The sequence below is a fragment of the Thunnus maccoyii genome, chromosome 6 (assembly GCF_910596095.1).
Source record: "Thunnus maccoyii chromosome 6, fThuMac1.1, whole genome shotgun sequence".
In the NCBI taxonomy this organism is placed as follows: Eukaryota; Metazoa; Chordata; class Actinopteri; order Scombriformes; family Scombridae; genus Thunnus; species Thunnus maccoyii.
In genome coordinates, this window is record NC_056538.1 from 30,782,144 (window position 1) to 30,796,401 (window position 14,258).

The window sequence follows — 14,258 nt, forward strand, 5'->3', positions numbered from 1 at the left end:
TCTTAAAGACAATTACGAGAGAGGTGCCAACAGGTCGCAAAATACTCGAAAGCGATTGCTTCCCTGTCATTGTACAAGGGACGTGGTTGTAAGAGGACTCTTACAACCAAATTTAACAAAGCCTAGATTTAAATTTATCAACTGCTAACAAGTATTGAGAGATTTCAAGCGAGATGATTATGAAAAGGCAAAAGCTGACAGAGAATAGAAGGTAAATGTCCTTCAAAAGGTCAGGTATAGTTATGTTTCTTATCAAGAAAGTATCATAGTGATAGAACTAGGCGTGTGTCTGAATAAAAATACATTATTCAGCAAAGCACAAATAGTGGGTTTTTTACAAATATTTGTTACATAGAAATATCTCAAAAATTATCTGTTTTTGGGAAAATAAAAGTCAAACACAAGCGCGCAGGTCGTTTACATCACTATCTCAGTCTCTTTCCTGTCACATCCACCTGCTACATGACGCACATTTCCTAATTTGGACATCACTCCCTGAGTCGGGGGTGTTCCCCAGAGATAAAGCTGAGCTACTGAGACATGCAAAGTGCTCCCAAGGGACTCTCCATAACCTGTTGTTCCACTTCTCCTTTCCATAAAGTTAGGTTGTAAAAAATAAGCAATAAATGAAAAGTGCAAAGCAAGAATCACCTTTGAAGTTCTTCCCTACACGTTACACGCTGTGTTGTCTCTGTGTTATGGGTGCATAAATAGGTAGAGGTCTCTCTGCAATTAGGTGATGTGTAAAGTTTTAGCTCAGTAGTCAGCACAGTTGTCTATGATCTGGAAACTCCAGTTTATTCATGAACACTTATTGTAAAACTTTGATTTTCTAAAATTAAAAGCGTAATAAAAATGAAAACAAGAACAGGAATTTTAATCCTCTTTCCACTTTTATTCGATTACAAATACAAATAAAAATAATTTTGCTGCCTCAACAACATGTCACCCAGTGCAGCGGTGTGGCTCACTGACGTTTTTCAATCATGTTTGAACAACAATGGAAGTCTATGGGGTTTGTGTATGTTTTGATAGTTTGTTTATTGGCTTAAATCCAAAGTGGTCTTCGTTTTCTTGTTTTTTAATGAGATGCAGAAATGAAAATAAAAGTCATATTCTCCTCCTTCTTGTTTATAGCTACAAAACCAAAATAGACAGTGGCAGAAATGAGAAAACACGAGAAAACAGTTTGTCTTTTTTGCTCTCTCGCTTTTGACTGCAAAACAAAAAAATGAACTTAATAGGCTATTCCGCCTATGGGCGGGATTGTGCCTGATTGGTTGCTGCACTCCGTCAATTGTTCCTGATAGGTTACTGCCCGCTGTCAATTATTTTTCTGCTGTGATGCCTTTAAAATAAGAGTTCCCTACTTCCCTCTTTGCCAGCAGGTTGACACCTCATCTAATTATGAAAACTGTATCAATTTTTGAATAAAATAATAAAGTTACCATAAAGCATCATGTCTATTTTCAAAATTCAAAGAGTAAGCTCAGTTTGTCCTCATTAATGCTGTGGACAGTGTAAATAGACAGTTAAGAACAGTGGGACGGAAACAAAGGACATACTATCAAAAACCTGACCTGCACTGTGTCTGAACTCTTCATCAATAGGTCTTTACAGGGCTCTGGGCATGGCGTCAAGGTGTGTGAGCTGTAGTGTTGAAAAATAATGTTTTATGGTCTGTAATATTGGAAAGCTTTCAACATTTTTTAATATTATTAAAAAATGATAAGTGTGGTTTTACACATCAAATTTCTTTGCCCCGCCACATAATTATGGCATCGCTCACCCAAATGTGCCTTCTTACTCAGAAATTTCATAATATAGGCTATTTGGTCTAAAGACTGATTTTCCACTGTGCTATATACTGGGTGAACACTGTGTTAGGGGTTGACTGTTTGCCTTTGGAAGACTGAAACATTGTCATATTTACAGCACAGCTACTCTCCAAATTCTAGGGAGATCTAATGTCTTTCTTCACCATAGTATTGTATATACTCCAGTGTGTATAATAACAGACAACAAACACTTCCATTATGTCACGCAAATGAAGAGGGTCCATACAAATTTGAATAGTTTATTAAACATAGCACATACATACTTTACTTTCACATACATACTCTGCCTCAAAGTATGTATGAGAGAGTAAATCTGCCCCAAATGCAGGGATGAAGCTTTCCTAGACAGCCTCTTTGACATAACAGAAATGGAGGAGGTGGTCAATGCTTTGAGGGACACAATCAGAAATTAAGGAGGCCACATGCCAAGGTAGTCTTGTGTTATTTATTCACTTTTAAACTTTTGTTGTTCGTTGTTAGGCTCAGTTTGTTGATGTTATTCTTTATTTGTGGAGAATTTTTGTTTGCGGTGCCCAGATGTGAGCATACTGTTGGACAATGCTGTAAATAATCAGCCAGAACATTTTAAATATGGGTTGAAAGAACTGATTGACATCACAAGAAGACATTCTCAGTGTTGACAGCTTATTTTTCATTTAATTTATTATTATTATTATTATTATTGTTATTATTATTATTATTATTGTCATTATGTATTTATTTATTTGTTTATTTATTGTATTCTCTACAGCCCTGCAGGTCTTGAAGACCTCATAAAGTTCCTTCCCTTTTGGCTTCCAAGTCAGTGTTCTGCAGCCATAGCTTGTTCATTTATGTTAATTAATGGTATTGTTATGACATTTTATTTATGCCATTGAAAATATGTATGTGAAAGTAAAGTATGTATGTGCTATGTTGAAAAATTTTGACAAACAGTCAACTCCTAATACAGTGTTCACACAGTATATAGCACAGTGGAAAATTAGTCTTTAGACCAAATAGCCTACATTATGAAATTTCTGAGGAAGAAAGAACATTTGGGTGAGCGATGCCATAATTATGTGGCGGGGCAAAGAAATTTGATGTGTAAAACCACACTCATCATTTTTAAATTATACAAAAAATGTTGAAAGCTTTCCAGTATTACAGACCATAAAATGCTATTTTTCAACACTATAGCTTGCACACCTTGATGCCCAGAGCTCTGTATAGTCCTAATGATGAAGAGTTCACACACAGTGCTGGTCAGGATTTGTAAGTACAGTTCTTGACATTATGTCCTTTACTTCCATCCCACTGTTCTTAACTGTCTGTTTACACTGTCCACAGCATTAATGAGGATAAACTTATTCTTTGAATTTTGAAAACAGACATGATGCTTTATGGTAACTCAACTTTAATTTATTTGAAGATTGATGCATTTTTCATAATCAGATGAGGTGTCAACCTGCTGGCAAAGAGGGAAGCAGGTGGCATTTTAAAGGTGGCACAGTAGAAAAATAAAGTGTGCAGTCACCAATCAGGAGCAACCCTGCCCACAGGTGGAATAGCTTATTAAGTTTGTTTTTTTTGTTTTGCAGTCAAAAAAAGAGAAAATGAAAAAACAAACTGTTTTTCCACTGTCTTTTTTGGGTTTATACCTATAAACAAGACGAGAAGAATTCGACTTTTTGTTTCTGCATCTTGTTAAAAAACAAGACAACAAAAATACAATTTGTTTTCTCGTTTCTGCCACTTTGGATTTAATCCAATAAACAAACTATCAAAACATAACAAACACAGACCCTACAGCACAGAGGAATAAGATATATCAGGTTTTGGATACACACACAATACTTGTTAGTAGATCAGCTCGTTGTTTGTTTGGATCTAAACATGAGATTTGTTGACAAGAAGAAAAATACAGAAAATCACTGTGTTACACTGTGTTTTACTGGTTGCTGTCGTGGCTGTGATTATGACAGGTTGTCAGGATGGAAGAAGATATTTTACTTTAAGTGGCTGTAATTGATATTGTTTATAATAATATATGAGCTGTCAGTGTGTAATGTGTTGGGCGTGGCTCATGTGACTTATGGAGCTTTATAGCTCAAACAGTTCCGTATTTCCAGCAGTTATGGAGCAACATTATCATTCATCTGGAGAGTTTCTGTCCACCTGGTGATTGTAAGTCCAATATTCACTGTATTTTAGCTCTGTTTTTGCTCTCTACCAACTCCTGTTGGAAATATCTGGCTCTTTGGCTGCTAAATGCTCCACTATGTTCACCAGCTAGTCTCCAGCTAACTGTGTCTGTTTGCAGTTTGGTGCTGAGCAGGTAGTGTAAAGTGGCTTTTTAGAGCTTTTTCTCTGAAAACAGCTGCCTGCTGTGGCCTGGAACAACGCTATGAGAGCACTGAAAGTGAACCAAAACAGTGAAGTTGCAGCCGGGCAGCTGAACAATGAGCTGAACTCGCTATAAACCTCCGTAAAGCCGAGTGGAGCTGCAGAGTCACTGATAATTCTCTGCAGGTTCATCACTACGAGCCACAGCTTTCTTTGACTATGGCTATGCTTTAGCTCTGGTGATGACTGCGGCTGTTATGATGGCCAAGACTGGAGTAGTCTAGGGGGGAGAGTGCACAAGTATAGCAAGGAATCACAAAAGTAGTTCAAAACATTTTCCACTGTGACTGTCTGGGGACTCTGCACTGATGACATCCATCATCAGGGGTTATTTCCTCATACTTGACAAAGCTGCAGAAGACATTCAACTATTTTCACAGTTGTAGTAAACATGACAAGTAAACTGATCTCAATGTGCAACATTGGTGGAGATCAAATGGAGATTTGAACAGAATAAGAGAAATATAAAGAAGATTCAGAGGGAGGGTCGAGTGGTGTTAAGTGCTGAATCAACTCACTATAAAGTACCCTGAAACATTTACATCTGTAATAGAAGTGAGAATCACTACTTGTTTGCTGGTTTTAACTGCTGGTCGCCTCTAAAGCTGCCAAAGTAGTACATTACACTTCCTGCCTCAGTAATGTAAGCTGCAGCTGTAATTCAGATACTTCAATGGCCTCCATTCATCAAGCTATCATTGAAAGTGAAGCCACACTTTGGACTTGATGCTGACACTTACCATGGCAAGGTCTGATTCATACATGAATGAAACGTGTGTGAACCTAAAATTATAAATCAAAGGCATGATTACTGAGCCTATAAGATTTATCCTGCACAAAGCCAACAGCTCCAGTTGATCCAATTATGCTTTGTGTCTTCATACTGAGCTGATGCATTTTTAGTGGGAAACATTTTTTCCAACATTTACAGAGAGGGTGGTGTGATTTGGTACTTTGGTACTGGTGGCGAGGGAAAAAAACAGAAAAAGTGTTAAGTTGGTTTAGTTGGTAAGAGCTGATTCATCGTATTGGGTTCATACATAGTTGTTAATTTGCAAAAATTCTTAATAAATTAGATTATTTACAAATCTTAAACTAACTGAAAATACTTAGTTTTCAGTGTGTAGTTTTGTGTGTCAAACAGTGTTTTAGCATATTAGCTTTTTGTCTTAAAAACTCTGTAATCAGCATATTTCCCAAATACTACCAATTCACATAACCCTTTTGAAGAAATGTCCTAAGAATTAATAGTTACAGAGAGGAAATTACTGGAAAAACCTAATATGCTAATACATTGTTTGACACACAAAACTACACACTGAAATGTAAGTATTTTCTGTTGAAGAATTGTCAATAATCTAACTTATTAAGATTTTTGCAAATTAACAACTATGTATGAGCCCAAATATACTGATATACTTACCAACCAAACCAACTTAACATTTTTTCTTATAATTTGTACCAAATTGCACCAGCCTTTATGTAAAATGTCCTAAAAATTAACTGTTAAATACCTGCAAATTTCCAGGAAATTAGTATAAAATGAAGGGACCTGTAAAATAAAACATCAACATTTTCAGCTGCTCTCAGATATATAATATCAGGTGTAGTAATATATGTCCCAGTCATATCTGTTTTTTTGTAGTAGTAACTCTTGACATTCTTTATAATGTAATAAATTCACAGTGTGAGTATGAGGAGAAACACAGTAAGGCTAAATCTGTAGCCTACAGTGACAATATTGCAGCTGTATACTTTGTGTAATGACAGTGATCAATCTCTTTACATAGCGATTATGTTGATGGATTTTGTTATTAAAGCATATTTTGTAAAGCCCTAATGAGATTTGTAATCAAATGAGCACTGGCCTTATTTAACAGGCTCCACATCAATAATTTATCACAGCATCTCAACATCAAACAGCTCTTTGCGCTGGTGTTGGTAATTCTAACCTCCACTCCCCCCTTATTCCCTCCTCTCTCTCCCTCTCTCTCCCTCCCTCCCTCCTTCTTCCAGCCTTGTCACGACCAGTTATTTCCTTCTCAGAAGATGAAAAATAACATCAGCAATATTTTCCAAGGCTGTGATCAAGCAGCGACCTTCCGGAAAATTTTCCCAGCCCCTGTGTTTTCCACTTGCTCTCAGGCTAAACTGTTTGTCCGTTTTCCTGCTTGTTATAAATCCATTAGCGGACGTCGGGGTGCTCGGAGTTCACAACACTCAGATGCTTCTGATGGGTCTCACGTCCACGTCTGCCAATCTCCACTCATCCAGACACTTTGATTACTCAGAGAAATGAAGAACTGCAACTCTGTAGTCAACAGTCTACAGCCTCGCTAGCGGCCCTGTGAGGCTGAGACGCTGATTACACACCGGAATGCAACATTGTTGAATAAATGCAATATGGAAAGATAACTTCCGCATCCTAACTTCCGAAGTTTTTCATTAGGATAGCAGCAGAGGAATGGCCATGTTGTGACCTACATCCTAAGGGTTCATCCTCTATGGCGGCAATTTTATTCCAATATTGGACAACACAATGGGCCTCACGCAAGAACATTGCTTATTTTTTTATCCTGAAACTCTTTTCTTTGAGGTTTGTTCTTATGAGCGTTCGAAGTAAGACTCAACAAATTCTCTTAACTGCCGAATTTGTCATAAATCATTCGTTTCAGCCTGATGAATGTCACCTGTTCATGAGGAGATGAGATGTGATCATCAGCGTAATCCATGCCCCCAAAGTTGACATAAATGGCTCCATGTTCTGCTCCGTTTGTGAGCAAGTTTCATTCACAGAAATGTTACCAAAGAGTAAAAACACTGCAGCGCTTCCTGTCCTGCTGTCAGAAATCAGCAGATGAAAAACAAATTTAGTAGTGTCACTAGTAGGAGACCAGAAACAATTAGAAAATATGAATCCATCAGAGCAGCGCTCTACTGTGACAGAAACGGAGGGGATGCTTTGACATGAAGTTAGATGCTAAAAAAACGTCTTCCTAAAGCAAAGCGCTCCATGACTAATATGGGAGGAGGTCATGTGACAGTCACAGGGATATTAGAGGAGAGAATATTATAGCCTACAGTAGGTGATGTTACACTGTCAGCTGCAGCACAGCATGATACAGAAAGCTGCAGAAACACCCTGAGGCTGCTATCAAAGTGAGAGAAGATTCCTGGCAACTACTGAAATGTAGAAGTTGATGCGCCAATATATGCCAATAAAAATCATAAAATGTAAAAGCCTTTCGGTAAATTGGCAGCCGTGATGATGATGATATTGTGAACAGAATATTAATTTTTGCAATTTTGTTTTAGTAGTAGTTTTAGTTGATTTCGGTATCATATTTAAACAGTTAGAGACATTATAATTCTAAGTCAAATGAGTGTTTTTCTACTGTAAAGAATCTGTTCATCTCATCTGCAAAACGTCTGGACTCATAAATTTCATTCGTACTTCAGAGAAAATTGTAAGTACGAGAAAACTGATGAATGCCATAAATTTTCTTAAATCACTAATACGTGCCTGTTAAGAATTAATATGTTCGTAAGAGTGGTTCTTTCATGAGGTCCATTGTTTTTATCTTTTAAGATGATCACGTACACGTCAGACCCTGAACAATCATAGTTTGCCGTCTTTCACCACTTGTGTGATATACATACTGTTGGTCTGACTCAGACACCCAACAACACCGACATCATCCTTCTTTTGCTTTGCCGTGTTTACAGTTGCACAGCGATGCTTTCAGCGCTTTCAGTGGATAGAAGTCACTGATCATATCACGGAAGTTGTAACACCAGATGAGAGAAGGCAAAAAGTTCTGACAGTAATCTTTTTGTCAGGTTGTCTTCCACTACAGCGAGGTTTCAATACAAATTAATATAGAAGTTCTAATCAAAAGTCCAGAAAATAGACAAAATGCATGTTTCCACCCACAGACATTATGCAAATATTAGGAGCATTAAGAGTTGGTTCAAGATAAACAGCTGGTGGCACAATTTTTTTCAGTCATGATGGAAATATGACATTTCTGTTTGTTACAGTCTCCTCATCGCTTCATACAGATCTGATGTTTTCATCTGCAGATACTTTTCATCTCTTCAGTTTATCAAGGAAACCATGTGGTGGTGATATAGTCATGCAACAGTCATTTATAAACATTTATCATCATCATCATCAAGGTCCATGTGGTTTTCTTTTCACTTACTGAGAATTTTGTGAATGTATCTTGACCTGCAGGTTAAAACTCTTTCATCGACATTGCGGCATCTAAAATAAACCTGAAACATCATCATGCAAAAATTAACAGCTGCTGTCTGTTGTTTCTGAACTGCAGAAGTTTTGGATATAAATGAACTTGTGACACTTTTTTTTCCAAATCTTTTCGTTGATTTCTTTGAGTCTTCCAACAGTCAGTACAGTACAAACAGTACAAAACAGAACAGAAGTTGCAAAGAACTTGTTTTTTTGACCAAAAACACTGTGATCCTTGGATAATGCAGTTGGTTTAGGCAGAATATTGCGCCTTACTTAAGCTTGTAATAAATGATTAATGTCTTTCTAAACAGCTGTGTAATAAAGCAGCTAATGTACAGCAGGCAGGTCATTACTGCAAAATCAGTCCCTTCAGGCCTCATGTTGGGTACTGAATCAACACGTCTGGCTCTATTTAACTATAATGACCAGCGTGCTGCATATTCCCCATTACATTACAATATAAAAGAGATAGCATTCACCCTCAGTCCAGTAACAGCTGAGGAACAACACTCTTTTATTTGGTTATATATTTGGTATTTTTTGTCTTTATTGAATAAGTGACATTAGAGAGTGACTGGACTGACAGAGGCTGACTAGTTGCTGAATATACACTGTTCATTGATGTTAATATGCGACAGTGTAGCACACTGTACAAGTTGGGTGGATATTGCATCTGCTGTTTTATTAGATTTTAACTAAGTTCAGGAGCAGGACCACATCTCAGACGCTCCTCTTCCTGTCGTACGTGTATAGAAGTAGCTGCTGACACCATCTGTATCAGAGGAGAAACTTGACTTACTGTCATAGTGATGCATTCATATCCTGGTAAAAAGCTGTGGCGCCAAATATTTAACAGTCAGCTGCTGAATTATTCATGAGCTACGTTGTCAGAAAAATCAAACTAAAGCAGGTGTGATGACATGGAAATGATAATGTTTTAGCTTCGGCATTTGAATATATGTTCAGCAGCTGAATCAAAAGACTAAAATTATTTCCCTACATTCCTTCTTAGAAGCACCACAACATTCAGGATTGATAGAGACACCTTGAAACTACTGAAGCTGGATTTACTTTTGTCAGCTCAGTGCTTAAGACATACCACAACATCTTGACCCGAGTGTGACCATGTAAGAGAAACAATAACAGAAAAGTAAAAAAAAAGAGGTTGTGACAGAAATATCTGATCTGCAGACGTACAAGTAAGTTGAATTATTGAGCCTGACAGTAGAGACAATCGGGTGACTTTAGTAAAGAATCAGCCTCACAGAAGCTTTTAGACTCAGACTGTTTCTAACATCTCCTCTGCATTAAGGACTTGGAGATCTGGCTTTAAACCACAGCAGGGTTCAGAGAAACACACGAACCAAAGTTCAGCCTGACAGCAGTGGGACGACCCAGTGATGTACGGCAGCAGTTACTTAAAACACTCAAGCTGTGATACATTTTGCTGCATCAGGACTGTTGAAAGGGCTCAGGGTCAAACTCTGCATGTTCATTTTATGAATCATGTCTGCAGTGGTTGAAAGAAACTAAGTACATTTAATCAAATACTGCACCTAAGTACAATTTTGAGACGTCTCACATCGTTTAATTTCAATAAATGTTCAAATGATCCAATATTTCACCAAAAATCTAAGATTAGAGAAAAAGTCCAAAAACTGAAAACAGATTTGTGTATCAGAACTTTGTTTTTTCTTCTTTCCTCTCCCATTAATCATCTCACGACCCCTCAGATTTATCTGCTGACCCTTTGGAGGGGCCTGACCCCTAGGTTGGGAACCACTGGACTAAACTAGCTAACTGTATATAAAGTAGTGTAAACTAGCTCCACCTCCAGCAGCTACAACAGTAACATGCTGCTCTAACACTGATGCTTCAGTATTAATAATCTAATGATGTCATATATAATAGTATATCAGTCAGAGGGACCAAACCACTACTTTTACTGCAATACTTTAACTACATCAAACTCATAATACTTTTACTGTAGTAGGATTTTTCATGCAGGACTTTTACTTGTAATGGAGAATTTTTACATCACTGTGTTTGTACTTTTACTTAAGGAAATGATCCAATAAGTTCTCCAAATTAAACGACCATATAGGTAATTTGACCATGCACTCCAGAACGACCTATAGGAGCATTTTCAGAGTGACACATGACAATCAGGCGCCTCTACCAGCAGTAATTGGCAGGAAGTCATTTGTGTCTGCCTTCCAAAATCGTTACACATCTATTCAAAAACAAATAATGTTTTATGGTGTGACAACGCTGTGGTTAAGGTCTGGTTAGGTTTAGGCACAAAAACCACTTGGTTAGGTTTAGGTAAGACTGTGGTTTGGGTTAAAATGATCACTTGAAACATGGTGTGGGTTAAAGTTACTACATCCTTAAAGTTAGGCAACCTTTGTTGTCATGGGAACAGTAAACACCACAACAATTGTAATTATAGTTTTCAAAAGACTTGCGGATGGAAACGTGACACTCGTGGTAGGAAACAGGAAACTAACAGCAGTGTCCTGCGGCTAAATCCACTTTTTGCAAGTTAGGATCTAACCAGCCAGCAGGAAACACGCTGATGTCCTTTGAAAGAGCAACAGTCAGTGGGGAAACTCCAACACTCGGCCAGCTGATCAATAGTGAAACGTCATTACTCACCCAGTCACTCACTCACAGACAGCTGCTCTTATAGGGCTGGTCCGTGGCCAACAAGACCAAGTAAAAATAATATAATGTGACATGACAACACTGAGAAAGCAAAAAATATCAACCGCTTGAAACTGCCCTTAAATCTTTTCTTTATAGTGTTTATTTTTTTTGTGTGTGTATTCATTTGATGAGTGAAGAGAGCACACTGAAAATCTTTATAACTTTATAATGACACAGCTGTCATGTCTTACATGCCCCTTTAATTTAAGGCTGTCAGTCTGAAATTAAAGGGGCAAGTGATCAGACTTCTATCAGCTGCTGTTGTAGACGAGTGGGAAGCATCAACAAGCCTGTACTGACATTATTCTCATGATCTGGATACATTTCAATGACTGTACCCCTTCAGTTAGCCGAGTGTATGTTTATTGATATCAGTGTTAATCAAAACATTTCCTCACTTCAAAACAATAACGATGACTTGTACAGTTCCTAATAATGCAAACATTCATTCATTCATTCATATTTTTTAGAGATACAGTATGTTCATATTGTTATGTGTTTCCCGGTGTGACATTACAAAAACAAATAAAAATTACCCACTCTGCAGAGGGTGTGAATGTTGAAATTGTTGGTTTAGTTACAGACATGACCGGACACAGTCTCCTAATTCGACGTAGTAATGTTCTAACAGAGTATACTGCCTCCTTAAATATGTGCACTGTATTAAATATGAGCACCTCCACAGCGCCTCCTTGAGGGGGAGATAGGGCTCTGCTGCATGATTTACAGTTAAAAACTCCTGATTTATCTTCTGCTGGTCCTTTATGCAGCCCCTCAGTTCAGCCTCTGTCTGAAACAGGCTGTTTTAGCTCCTGTCTCTTTAAGGCCCGCCTCCTGATGAGCCCACTCTGTTCTGATTGGTCAGCTTCAGGAAGCTTCCTCCGACTCCGGAGGCTACGTAAACAAACTGTAGTAGCAGGATTTCACTTCTTTTCCTTCTTTACTCCAAATAGAAACATACATGTTGAATAAGATCTGAAATATGCGAGTGGACAACGCAAACAACATATAGAACAACTTTAGCAATAAATGCTATAGAACAGACAGTCATTTGTGAGCAAGTGCAAACAATCAAGGAGGAAGTAAAGGGAAACTTTGCAAATGAAGCATTTAGAGCAGGTCAAAGCCCTGACTTTTGACTTGCAGGGAGCACGTTCACCTCAAGTTTGGGAACTTTGACCATATTTAACATCCAACATCATAACAGTATAAAAATAACAGAAAAAAAACACAAAAAGAATAGTATATCGCGTTTAAAAAAAACATGGATTATGGCTATAAATTCTGCCAGCAGCAGCAGAACTGTGGTCCTGTAATTTTGAATTCTGGTGAGAACTTGAAAGAGGAAAATGTGGGGATCTGTGTTTCAGGACGGGGCCTCGGGGATTCAGACAACCTTGTAGGTACAGCAGAGGACATGTTACTGCGGGTTGGCAGAGTAGTTGAAAAGTCTTGTTCCCATCTCAACCAAACTGTCCTGTCGTGTCCTTTAAGACTGCATGAGGGGGTTTTATTTCAGATATCCAACAACTTCAGAGGATGTTGTAGAAACATGTTTTGATAGAGACTTCTTTGGAAATCTTTTTTTTTTTTACTTTTTTCTAGTCCAGTCTTTTAAGACAATGCAGTCTCTCTCCAGCAAAACTAAATAAAAAATGAGTTGCTCTGGGATTTGGTGACGCTTGTTGATGCAGAACAATAAAGAAGGGACAGAAGTGAAAATAAGGGACAGATATAAGCAACATACAGTCACACACTGAATATGTTTTAGATTTGTTTTTATTCCATCATCTCATCCTGCTTCTCTTCCTCTAAACCATCACTTTAATTGGCTTTTTCTTCCTGAGAATGAAACATACTAAAAGGCATAAATGCATGGACACACAGGGACACATTATCTACTGCTATACACTCTGTGGTTATACGCACATATAACTGTACCTGAGGGAATATGCAATAAGTGAAATGAGTCCCTGGAGACACACTTAAAGCTGGTTTAATAATCCAGAACCTTTGTGCGAACAGATATTCATTTGCAATATTTCCATATGACATACAGTTCATGCACACCTACTACGTGTGCAAAGTACTGCACATTATAATAGACTCTTTCTTTTTATAGATACATTAAGGTCATAAAGCAAAATCTGCTTTCCAGATCAAATTCAGTGACAACAGAAAAGATCTGAGTAAGTTTTTTGAGTTTAGTACCAAAATGATTCAACGGATCATCTTAGTTTATTGATGGAATATTAATTAGCGTTGATAGGACATGTTTATTTGCTCCTGCAGAATTCAAAATAGTACACACATGGATTACCTTCTGGTCTTTCTTGCACATCTGGCTCACCCAGCAACATGAAGCAGCACTGTGTGAATTCTTTCTCTTTCTTGAAATAACATAATATCGTCGCAAATCATTAGTTAATGATTTATTAAAACATGCTGATCATGATTTCCCTTTTAGACAATAGCCAGTAGCGACAAAAATAAAGTCAGTACAGCCAATAACTAACAATAAAACTAACTATGAGTTTGAAGCTTGCATCCCACATTCAAAAATGTCAATGGTGATCATCATTGGAATTTGTAAAAGCCATTTATTTAACATTTGTTTTGTTCAACAGCATCCAAACAGACGCTCTCACCAAAGGAAAAAAAACCTAGCTTATGGGCTGAGCTGTACTATAGAGCAGTGAAACTAAACTAAACATCAAAACATATAAGCTACAAAACATTAAAAAAAATGTAGCCATGCCACACTGTCAACAGGACAAATGTAACACCTTCATTTTTTCACAATATCTAGCAGGTCATTGGCTTGTTTCATGACAATGATGAGGCCAGCATTTGGCTCCCAAATTTCCTGAGCCGCACGTTTGTCAGCAAACTTTTGGAGGCTATCACCTTTTTTGAAAGAAGCTCTCACAAGCCTGCACATCTCAGGACTGACTGCTGCCAGCTCCGCAATCAATGCTTGATTGACGATTGTGTTTCTGTCCACCCTCATGCTGCTGTAGGCATCTGCCTTTGTAGAGCCACCTTTGACAAGGTCGAGGACTTTGTTGTAT